We start from the raw sequence: 12,466 nt of genomic DNA, 5'->3' as shown, positions 1-12,466 counted from the left end.
CTGAAGCCTAAGGATCAGGATTAACATCCATTTGTCCTCATCCTTCCGCTTGACTGAAGTAGGCTTGTGGTGCAGGGTAGGTTGGTAGATCAGTTGCTGTTTCATCCTGTAGCTACTGTGAATAGCTCCCTCTGCTCATCTAGCACTAGGGAGGGCCCTGTGCCCCCCCTCCATATGAAGTAATAGAATCTTTCCAGAGGTAGGAGAGGTAATTGCTAAGATCCATGTGTAGCAGAACTTGAAGACCATGATCTCTGGTTATTATTGATTTCTACACAGGGCTTCCCAAAAAGTTTATGCTAATGTGGTGTAACGGAGCCAAAATGTCAGCCAGAGTAAAGAGTCAAGCCATTGACTTCAGCAGACTCGATCCACTTTTACCCCAGACAAATGTTTTTGCCTTGTGACACAAGGCAAGACACCACTGCAGTCTGGAAAAGGACTCACACGTTACTGCTGCTGGACACACAGGGCTATATCCAGCTGGCAATATCTGTGCATGTGCCAGAGGAAACAAAAGCCTGCTCTCCTCTGGATAAAGAAGGTGAAGGCTTTCATTTTGGGTGTGAAGATACCACTGTGTAAACTTTCTCATGATCTCTGTCTGTGTTGTCAGAGCCACCTAGGTACTGGACCCCGTTGTAGGTGTAGCACAAATGTGAATCTGACCCAACATAGTAGCTGTTACTTTTTAAAGCATTTTGGGTTGTCTTCATAGAAAGTTCAGAGGGAATCCACATTCACAGCCCCACTCTGCATCAGCTGGCAGGCTCAGAGAGGCCAAGGCCTCACTGTTGACCCTGGCTGGGGAATAATTATAGAATCAGCTAAGATGGAAAAGACCTTTAAGATCACCAAGTAATGGCAGAGCCCGATGTGGGTAGCTGTTCTTCTCCTATCACCTTGTTAGAGAGATCACTTTATTCACCAGGGCTGTCAATTGAACACCTTTCAGCATCAAGAACTCTGTTTAGAATAAAACAGTAGACCCAAAGTTGATAATCAGATGCAAATTATGTATCAGTATGCAGAAGACAAAGATGAGATTTGCATAAAATGTGTGTACGACAGTGGCTAAGTTTGCCTTATTTTTTCCCAGAAATATCGAAGCACAGAAAGCAATAATTCTGCACCAGCTCACCTCTTCAACCACAGCCCTCAGCCCTCAGCCTCCAGTCCTGTATTTGAGGGCAGAGCAGTTCACCAGAGGTGCCCCTTCCCCTCCCACATGCCGGGGCAGCAGCACGCTGTGCTCAGGCTCAGGTCAGGCGTTCTGGCACAGGCAGCAGTGTTTGTTTCTTTTCTCTGGAATCTCTTTTCCAGGAGGGGAAGCCATTAGCTAAGAAGGTGAAATGGATTTGCTGCTGCTCTGCTGTATTAACAGAGCTTGTTCAACAACTGCTCTCTGTAGAGCTTTAAAATAGTCTTTTGAGGGTAGGAAACTGCGCACCAGCTTCAAACCAACAGATCAGTCTTGTGAAAAAAAGAGCAACCCAGGGTGCCACTGCTGACACAGTTTCTCTTTTCCAAACAGCCAGGAGTTTCTTGTGTGGTGGGATACACTGGATATGTGCTTTGGCCAGTCTCAAGCTCAAAACTGTCCTACTGCTTCTACTCTCTGTTGGGGTTGAGGCAGTGTTGGTCAGGGGCAGTGGTGTCTCTCAGAGCAAATGGGGGCTATTCAGGAGTGCTAATGGGTAACCTATAAGTTCAAGTGGGTTTGCCAAAGCCAGCAGGTCTTCCTAAGGAATGCAAATGAGGTGGCTTCAATGTGTGTCTCCAGTAGCTGCTGCTCCTCAGCCTCCTTGCTGCAACACTCAAGAGAATGCTAATGATACTCTTGCTTGGAGACTGTAGGGATCCCTCCTGTATGATGCCACCCAGCCACGCTGGGCTCATCAGGGCTGGCCGCAGCTCAGGCACTGGGAAAGATGCAGTGAGAGGGAAAAGGCTGCTCATAGGATGTAGGGGTTGCACGACTCATTTCAAATCCTTAAGTGTTGTGACAAAAATGAAAGGGAAGAACTGGGGTTCTCCAGAGATGCCTGTACAACACGCATGAGTCTGACTCATCTGTGGCTGCCCAGAGGCCCTTCTGTCAGACAGAAAAGAGCTGAGCTGTGACAGTTGCAGCAGCGGCTACAACAGCAGTGCCCTGTTCTCGTAAGTCACTGCCATCTGCTTCCCCCAGCCAATACCCCCCCTCCCCAACAGTTAAAAACATGCCCTGATTTTTTTGTCTTTCATGCAGCATCTTATTTCTGATAGTTCTGAACCAATCTCAGCTGCAGTTCACCAAGAAAATTGCAGAGCAGTCCACCTTTCTCCAAGTCCAGCTCCATGTATTAGCTGTTTTCTTCCTAGAGTCATTGATATGTGTGGATGTGGCCTCTCTTTCTATGCCTCCCTGCCTTGTGCCTCCCCCTTCTTTTTCTCTGTCTCTCTCTCTCCCTCTCCCAATGGATGTTGTATATATGTGAACCAGGGCAAGAAACAAGAAAGCTGATGCTCAGAACAGATTAGTTTGCATTACACAGCCGACAGGCTTTCTTAGAGAAGGGTAGGTACTAGGAATTCAGCATTTCCCCTTCGTCGGTGATTGATTGTCTCTGTGTCTTGGGGGATTGGAATTCTGTATTTTGAGTCACTCTTGGTAAATCCAAAAATAACAAAAATGTACCTGTGACATGAAATCAGGCCTAAGAAAACTTATCCTTTCCTCCCTTGGCTTCATAAATGTGATGTTTTCATCTGCATTGCTGGCTACTTTAAGACATACAGGGACTGTGGCCTTTGTCATCCCAAAACACTTGATAAAGTACCTTCAGAGAGGTACAGTGCTTAACCAGGCTGGACAGGTGAACACAGAGTAATTTCTGAACTCATGTGGCCAGCCCTACAACCCCCTCTTCCAACAACTCTGCTGATAATGTTTTTCTGTTCTTTCTGCCATACAAAATATTTTTAGATTGGTATTAACCTCACTGTGCTTATGTGGGTGGGTGGGTGTGTATGTTATAACCCTTAGAATTTACAATTGCAGAATGCACCTGCTTGATTCACTTTATAAACAGCAGAAATTACTGAGTATCAATGAGCTCCATGCCAAACACAGGATCTGTGTACCTATGAGGAATGAAGAATCACAACTAGGATGAATATGTAATCTTGCATTCGTACCATTGCTTTTAAAACGTAATAACAAGGTTGCAATCTATTTCTGTTTTAAAGGCCCATTTTGGTTCCTCTACAAATTTGTCTTGTGAAATGTGTTTGGCTTGAAAAAGACCAGACGACTCTGAAAGCAAGGAAAAGTATTTGTGAAACAGCTGAAGGAGAGCTCATCAAATTATGTTGGCGCAGTAGTTTATTAAAGATTTAACCCCTTTGACATTTTTCTGTTTGTTTACTGTTTGTTCACATCCCTCTAGCTCACAAATATACTGTTTATTGTCCTTCAGATTTTCCATTTCATTAATTGTGGCTGAAGGCTCCAGCAACAGCTGTATTTGAAGAAACTAGATTATAATTGAGAGGAATTATTAATGATTTTGCTGATGCCCTCTACTTTTCCTATTGATTTCAGTGGAAATCATCAGCTTGACGGTATTCCTGTGGAGCTGAAATGGGAAGGGGCATATATGTGAATGCCACCATCCTCTGAAGTTTAGCTGTGTGCGCTGATGGCACGTGAGAAGTCTGCTCCTGCTTGGGGTGAGTAAGCCACCTCCATTCCCAACACGCCTCTCTCCAGCCTGGTACAGTGAGATTGCATCATGTGTACTGGGTACAGTTTATAGGGCAGAAGAATTCGTTTTATACAAGATAACTCAATTATCTGCATCCTTTCATTTAAGTGGGAGGCTGTGTTTGCAGCTGTAAGATAATGATTCCAGGCTCGGCTTTGCAGATACGAGTTTTTCTACCTTATTACAGACAGGGCTGTTTTCACACACAGGCAAAGGTGGGAGCCTGCCAGGGCAGCCAGCAACCTAGTTTGCCTGGGCTGGAAGAGATGGGGATGGTGTAGCTGCAGTAGGCAGCAGCTGACTGTCCAACCTTTCCCCCTACAAGCTGTGAGGTATCAATGGGGTAGAAAAGGAGAAACACGTCTCAGGAGGGACTCACTCTGCTGCTGCCACACAGTTGAATTTTGCCTGCCCAAGGGTGAAGAGAAAATCCTTGTGCTGCAAAATTAAATTTTACCTACCCTGCTGATAAGCCTTGAGCCAACTTTTATTATAGAGGTATCTTCACCTCCTTCTATTTTGACTACAAAAAGAGGCTTATTGAAAGGTTGATTTTGATCCCTGTTAAGAGAAAAATAAAGAAGGAGAAAGACAATAAAATTCCTCTTGCTTCAAGGTTTTAGATTTAAGTCTTACTGACAATACAGTATTTTCTGAAAGTGCTAAGTTACTAGAGGAAGAATATTTTGAATGTAAAATCATTTGCATTATCTCCATTTCGATACATTTGCTGCATCTGCCACTTTTTTTGTGAGCCTCTCTGAGTCCAACAGACACATTATCCTGCAAAGTCTTAAATAAAGGTAGGTTAGACACTGCTTCTCCAAGAGGCAATTTACTAAATCAGGGATGATAAATGTAGAGCTGCGGTTTGAAAATGAAATGTGATTCTACCAAGACAAGCAAGGAAAAAAAAAAAAAGGTGCTAATATGAGAAATCTCTATTGGTAATGTTTTGATTGGCCAATGCTCATTTGACAGAGACAGACATCTCTTGGTTCCTGCAAAATATTCTTTCTTATCTATCTTCCACCAAAATGTCTGCTGTTTTCAGGGGCTCAGAGGTACTTTTTCCAGACATGGTGAAGGAAGAATAGTGCTTAACACAACACACCTCACACAGGTGATGCTTCTCCTGCACCCAAACAAGATGTTTGGAGCAGGGATGAGCTCACCCCCTGCCAACTGAGGTGGTTACACCCAAGACCAGGTATGCCCAGGGCAGCTCCTTAGGCAGAGGGAGGTATATTTCACCCTCTTCTTTACCTTTTGATCAGCTCCTCCAACCCCTCCAGCTCCCTTAAGGGAATTCTAGCAGGGTTCAAAGCATGTGAGGGGTTGCCAAAAGCTGGGGATGGAGAAAAGTAAGAGCTGAATGGGCAGAAAGAAGGGGCAGAGCTGCCAGAAACTGGGGACCCTGCCCAGACTCCCCTCCCGAACCTGCCCCCACCCTGCCCATGGCCCAGAACCACATTCCAGCACAGCCTGGGACTATTAGCCCCTGCCCCAGTGATGCTGCCGCAGTGCCACCTTACATGCTGACTTTCGCCAAGTTTTGGTTGTTCACTTGCCCCCACACCATCTTGCCAGCATTCCTGGCTTCTCGTTCCATACTTCAAGACGACCCAGAGTCCCTCTTTCACCCCCTCTACTGGCCATTTCCCACCCGATCCTTTCTCTGCCTACCCATCCTAATTCCTGAGTCAGTCCTGACCTGGCTTCCCACCGGCTTCTCCCTATCTCTTGGATCTTGTTGGTTCCCCCAGTCCCTCCTGAAGCTGGGTGGAGACATGGCTCCTGTCTTTCTCAGTCCTGATGCCAGAGACCAGGAAAAATCAGAGGGGGGAAAAACAGAGGCATTTATTCTTCAGTGCCAGCATCACATGCCATGAAACCTTCCAGCAAGTCAGATACTATAGTTTACCTGCAAATCTGAAGGCTACTGAACAGCTGCAAATCCAATCCCAAATGCGTATTGTTCCTTCAGAATACTGGTTTGTGCATCCTGATGGAATATGGCACTGCTCTGCGTGAAATACAAATGAATGGTTTATTATTGGCTTCTCAGAAATCAAGGTTGAAGGTTGTTCCTTACAATGTGCTCTGATTAGAACAGGGGGTCGAACCAGCAGTATTTCTTTCTGTCTCTGTTACCTAGGAATGATTTGGTCTGTATAAAAATTATACTATTTTCACTAATTTTCCTGCTTGACTTTGCTAATAAGGAAGTCTGCTGCTATTCAAAAAACTCATCTGGTTTTCCTGGGGAAGTTTGAATGCAGGGGCTGAGTTGGCAAGAAGAATCACTTCAGCCTTCATGAAAACGTGGCCACCTGGGAAGCTGCATGGAGAAACTTCTCCAGAAACCCATTATGTTTTCAAGCTTTAAAAAGTGCCACCTCCAAGGTAGGCAAGCCAAGCCTTACCTTGACTCCAGTGGCCCTGTAATTTGCTTTATGTCAGGTTGACACCCTGTGTTATATTCCTTCGCCTCTATGAGGTACTGAGCAGTGGTGTGTGGTAGAGCTGGTAGCTCCCAATATCGTCATGGCTCAGTGTGAGGTCACCCACCAGGCACATGTGCCCAGCACATCACTCTGGAAGCAATAATAGCCATGGCCATCAGATTCCCTGTCTCTAGTATCAGGCTAGCATGATTAGCTCTTTTTCTTTTTCTTCTGCATACTAGATGTAACTGAGAAATCAATCAAAATTCATCCTCTGCCAGCCTAAAAAGAGTGGAGGAGGTGGAGATTCCCAGCAGGTTGTATGATCTGTTGTTTTTCCTCTGCTCTGAAAGACAGGGAGAGGAGAAATGTCTTTGCTCTACATTCCCACTAACTTTCTTGGCATGATGAGGTAGCCAGCTAATAAGCGAGTAATTATACACTGAAATATACAGTTCAGTGGCAACGCCGTCTGTCTGCAGCAGCTCTGAGAAATGAGGGAAGAAAGTACTGTTCCAGCTCTGCTCGTGTCCCTGCCTCCCTGTCCGACTTTGTGTGAGTCACACCTCGACTTTGTGTGAGTCACACCTCGACTTTGTGTTTCATCCCCATCTCCTCACCCAAGGATTCTCAATTTTGATCAGAGGTGCAATTCACGACTGAGACAGCTGTGCCAGCAAAACCCATCTGTGAGTGCACATTTGTTTGTTGCTTTGCTTGGGAGCAGTGGTAACCCTGGCAAGAACAGCTCTGATGGTGAACTGTGCCTCTCCGCCAGCAGTACTTCAGTGCTGCACAGCACCTGCGCACCTGGATCATGTCCCTAGGCAGCCCCATCCCCAGCTTTTCTAAAATGGTTACAGCAGCTCAACCAAAAAACACGTTTGTAAATGCGGTTTATGTTTCCATAATTTCCTCCCAACAGGGCTTTTCTGTTGATTCCTTGTATGTGCCATCTCAGATTACTTAGTTTTACAATAATGGCCCTTCTAACTCTGGTCTGCTAGAGAATTGTGTTATAAATAGTCATGGTAAGTTTAAACAGAGTATTTCACCATGGGTTTTCTAAAATACATCAAGGGAAAGACAAGGATGCCACTGTATCTTCAGGATGTGAGTATATTTAAGCACAGAGGAAACAAGGAAACTTGTTTTGGATCCACCCCAAAGATAAGGAGGGTGCAGTAACCCTTGTGGGCAGCAGTGTTTTAGAGCATCCATTCAGCAGGCACAATTCCAGATGTTTTCTCTTCTTTGCACATCTAGATTTGTGTGAAGAATTGCTCAGATGCTTTGGCTTGAACAGATGGTTTGTTAAAAATGTAACTGTAGTGTCACTGGACAGGAGGGGAGAGGATCTGTGTGTGTGTGTTTACACACAGGTTCACACAAAGACAAAAATCACCGGATTCTTGAGTCGAGTGTTCCAGCAGTGGCCAAAAACACCTGCAAATGAAGAGGCAAAAGTAACTTGTAGGTGTAGCTCATAGACTATGCATAACATCCAATAAGGAAACTACTTTTACACAAGTTAATTGTACAGGCTTCATTCTCAAACTCACTTGAGGAGCCAAGCCTTGTGGGCTAGTTTTGCTACCTGTACTTGGGTCATGAGAAGACAGTGGCTTTTGGATTAAGTTAGGGAGGCCAACTGTCCTTGGTTTTTTTACATTCCACATTTCTCTTCACACTTGAAATTTGAACATCTAAGTTTCCTTACAGCCATGCAAGGTCAAAACACTGAGATGAAATAGTGTATATGCAAGTAGTGCCGGGGAACATAAATGGGGGCTGAGAGACCCAGGCCCCTAGAAGATGAACTGAGAGAGTTCTTCCTTGTGGAGGTAAGACCTGCAGCACTCTATCCCTTCAGACCTGACCAGCTTACAGGCTCAAAGCAAGGAAGTTCAGCAGCACTAGAGCATCCATTTCCCAATGAGCAGCAGCTCCTTGCCTTCTCTCCTGAAGCCTGGAAACCCTCTGATGGATTTACCTGCCACCCAGGCTGTAGGTACAAGCAGAGTAAGGTGTGAAGTGAAATAGGCCGTAAAAGTTACTTTGAACTAAACCACAAGTGCCCACATCCAGTTTTGAGTAGCTCTGGAGGATATCAGTACACTGGGGCCACTGTACTTCCAACAGGAGTTCTAGCCCCAGGATTTCTAAAACTCAGGTTGAAGCTGTGCTATTTATAATGCTTCTGGGAGGAGTCTGGGGGGAAGGGAAGAGAGGATTTATGGTAGTGAAAGGAAACAGCGATCCGTTGGAGAGCTGCTGAAAAGAGAGCAGGAGGAAGTCTCCACTGAACTGGGCTGATTCAGATCTCTCCAGCCAAAACAGCTGTCGATGACCAGGTGAGCCAGGACTGCATGCTCATTCTCTTGGGCAAAACAAGCCCATACCAGTAAAGTTCTGAATGCCCAAGCTGTTTGGACAATGGCAGTGCACATAGGGTTCTGATAGCTTTGAATTTCTAAGTTTTTCATTGTCATGGTACAACAAGAGGCTGGTGGAGAGCTGCACCACTGACGAGCAGTGTACGGTTCCCTGGAGAGTGGTGGGGCTGCTTCAGGCATTGAATTGCGTGCTCTTCTGCAGCCTGCCTAGCACACTGATGAATCTTTCTGTAACCATCTCTCCCAGCTCTTGTGGTCAGGATCAGTAGCAAGGGGAGAGTATGGCAGAAAAACAGTTTTCTCTGCAGCTTCCTTTTTACATCCAAAACACAGTTGTTCACCTTTCTGAAGTGAGGGTGGCTCCATCTGGAGACAACAGGGACTAAGGAATTTCTTGTGTGTAATTTTAAGTCAATGTGTTGATAATAAGTCGTCTTCCCAAAACCAGGTGTGGGCACTGGGCAACTGAAGTGAGGAGTTACCAGCTGGAGGTTTTCTCACCAACAAGAGGTCCTGAGGCATACACGCCCACAGCTTTACCTGGGTGCTCCCACAAAAGTGGCTCTGCAGGGCTGCTTCCTCCTCATGTCAGGCTAGGTGAGATGTGCTCTGTGGATGTCTCCACCAAGGTCTGAACAGCAAGGCCCCATCTGAGAGTTGTCCTATGTAGATTTTACTTTCGACTCATGTCAATCAATCATTCCCATGCTGTGAGCTATGTTTAAAAACTCTCAAGGGAAATACAAGTAGCCCAGCCTCCTGGGAGTACTGGCAACTGCTTCAAACACAGCCCTGTGGCTGAAAGTATCTGCTTCAAGAGTAGCACCTTTCCCCTCCCCAGCACGGCCACCTCCACCGCAGGGCAGAGATCACACATTTCAGATCATCTGCCTGACACTGACAAAATCCACAGTCAATGCACCCTTTCTGGCAGTGGCAAAGAGCAAGAACAGGGAAGAATTATGCCCAAACCATTTGTACCTGATCTCTGTGAAAAATCATCCCTCTCCAGTGCACTCTGGGAGACGTGCTCAGAGAGGGGGGCTACAGCAATGAAAGGAAGTGGAAGAAAGGGAGAACAAGTTCCTTTGACCAGCACCAGCTTGTCGGTTTTTTTTAACTCACTTTTTACACATGAAAGGGAGGGTGGGAAAGCAGAAGAAAGCATGAATGCAGGAGGAGAAGGAGGCAGAGAGGAAAAAAAAGATCAAAGAAAGGGTGAAAGAGGAAAAAGATGCTCCCAGTGATGCTGAGACACTTGTCTGTGCCCCTATATCAGCCCCAATCTGTCCTAAAGCAAAGTAACAGCAGGATCTCTGGCAAACTAGATAGATAAGCTAAAAAGCATGCGGACTGGTAGAAAATGTTGAGTTAGAAGCCTGTAGACTTAGTGCACAAGAGGTGGGATGTTGTGTGTGTATGTATGAACACTCGAGCTGAGGAAAGACAAGTGGCCACATGTTGAGATCACAGGGGTGAGGGATTGCAATGGTTTTCCCATAAGCCTTAACCAGTAAACAGATGTCTTTCAAAGTATAATTGGGTAAAGGCAGGAATAACAAAACCCCATACAATAGCAACCAGCTGCCAGAAACCCCAGCATGGCACTGAAACTGGCTGGGAAGTGCAGGGACGAAGGGTGGTAAAGCTGAGACAGGATGAGTACCTTGGGTGAAAACTAGAGATGGACTCCTTCATCATTCCTTTCAGTACCAAACACTCTCTATGGTGAGGAGAGCTAATCAAAAAAGCAGAGAATACACAAGAGGCTCACAGGTACTACTAGTGCTGTAAAATGCATCTGGGAAGAAATCAAGCACAGCATAGGTGTATTCCCTAGAGTGGAGATGAGGAGAACTGAGGACAGCAAAGCAGAGCCTTTGGGATTTATAGCCCTATCTTGGCATGCTTCATATTGCAAGCAGGAGATACCCAAGAGGATTTGGGGCAGTAGTAGCACTGGTCTAGTATTAGAGATGGTGAGAAGCACTCTAGGCTAGGATTTTTTCCTCAAAGAGGTACTGATTCCAGCACTTCATCATGACAGTTTAACTGAATCCTGTCACTGTAGCTTCACCCACTCTTTCCTATCTTGCTTATAGCAGTGAGACAGGGCTCTCCCTCCCCACACTCCCTGCTCTCCCTTGCCTTTCCCAGTTCTCTCTCTGGCTCTCTTGCTGCCCTACCTCACTGCCTTAGGCTGGACACATGTCCCTATGCTGTTCTGTTGCAGAGCCTGTCCCAGCTCAGCCTGTCCCAACAGCATCGAAGGAGGCACCCTGCATGCTCAGCTCCTCAATACAGAACTGCAGCTAGAGTTTCCTTGTTTTCCCATCTCCCTGCTAACATCTCTGCTGCAGCGCTAGAGTCCTCGGGCTTTCCCCTTCTGAACTCTTACCTCTCTTGCAGCATTTGGAGTCACCCTTGCTTGCCCATTGCCTTTGAGGTTCCCCATCGTGTTCCTTTTCCCTCCTCACTTTCTATTTCTACTCCCTTTTACTAAGCTATAGGAAGGGAAATGCTGCTGGAAAGCTTCCACTTCCTTATGTGTGCGTAGGGAGGGAAGGGAGGAAGAGATTGAACTTCAGGGATCCCAGGAACATTCTTGGATGTGGTGCTGAGAGGAAAATGAACAGGAATGAGGTGACAGAAATGTCAAGCCACAAGCTCAAGAGATCACTGGGGCCCAGAGATAGCTGCATCATCCCAGGAAAGAAATAAATGACAGACTACACCAAACTATAGCATGAAAATATCTACACAGAGAGAATTAATGTTCTTGCAACTGGACCTTGGCCTCCCACAGCTCTTCAATCGTCTCTTGCCTGGTGACATTGTGCTATATATGATTTGCTCTCGTTGAACAGAACATCCGTCCCAGCAACTGTCTACCTCTTAACATAGCTGTGAAATATAGGTGACGTAGTATGTATAAATATTTCAAAGAGACAGGACTCATTGGACAAGTGGGGTCTTGAGAAGCAACCAGAGACAGTGATTCCCAGCTGGAAAGATGGGACAAATACATTCTGTGGAAACAGACTAGGGGAGGAAAAACATGCTTCATCTTTGTTTTTTGACAAGCGGAATCGCTACAGAGTATGGTTTCCTTATGACAAGTATCTACTTGCTTAGCAAGGGTACACAGGAGTGCTGGCTTGCTGTCACCCATCGGAAACACCACAGTTATGAATGTTAAGATTTATTAGGCCTCAAGCAATAATTAATTACCTTATTTAGCAAATGCAGTTACGTACTTGTGTTTTGGCAGTATTTTTTTCCACTCAGAGCATACTTGGACAGTTTACTTTGAAATTCATTTTTCATAAGCATTTGTGCCAGTGAAACATGTGAGCCTGTGCATTGAATGTTAACACAAAAAGGGGTGTAAAGTGCATATTTTGGGGATCATTTTTAGACTCGTTATTCAGATATGTAACACATAATTCATTCAAACTTTGAGGCACTATTCCGCAATCGAATGAGAATCCCTGGGAAAAAAACAAAAACAAACAAACAAAAAAGGCAAGGCTACAAAATGTCCTATAAATATCATTATTTCAAAATTATGAGTAGAAAAGACAGGATTCATATCTCCATGCTTTTTTTTTTTTTCATCCCTTTGACGTTTCCTGGATCTGCACACATCTCTTCACCTCCTTTCCTTGTGTTGCTTTTGGCTTGCTCCATGCAGATGTGGACAATTATAATTTTTCTCAGCAGCAGCTTCTGCTTCTCCGCACACCCTAGTAATGAGGCTGCCCTGCTTGTCCTCCCAGTGCTGGCCACCTCCTTCTACCTCTACGCCCTTTATTAATGTTGCGACCACCACTGTAGGAAGGATTAAATCCTTCTCAGGTGAAGATTTGTTGTA

At 45.4% G+C, this 12,466-nt stretch overlaps 1 long non-coding RNA gene across 1 annotated transcript; it reads right to left on the bottom strand.

Moving 5' to 3' along the window:
• Window positions 1–1,061: 1,061 nt before the first annotated feature.
• On the bottom strand, window positions 1,062–6,769 carry LOC133218995 (uncharacterized). The gene is made up of 2 exons (XR_009727321.1): window positions 4,211–6,769; window positions 1,062–1,992 (listed from the first exon to the last, which is right to left on the bottom strand). It is a non-coding gene; the product is annotated as an uncharacterized LOC133218995 (long non-coding RNA).
• Window positions 6,770–12,466: the final 5,697 nt, after the last annotated feature.

The sequence above is a fragment of the Neopsephotus bourkii genome, unplaced genomic scaffold (genome assembly GCF_033783945.1).
Source record: "Neopsephotus bourkii isolate Nb327-2 ecotype Australia unplaced genomic scaffold, CSIRO-AGI_Nbou_v1 NB_1292, whole genome shotgun sequence".
Taxonomy (NCBI): domain Eukaryota; kingdom Metazoa; phylum Chordata; class Aves; order Psittaciformes; family Psittacidae; genus Neopsephotus; species Neopsephotus bourkii.
This window is presented reverse-complemented; position numbering and strand designations above follow the sequence as displayed.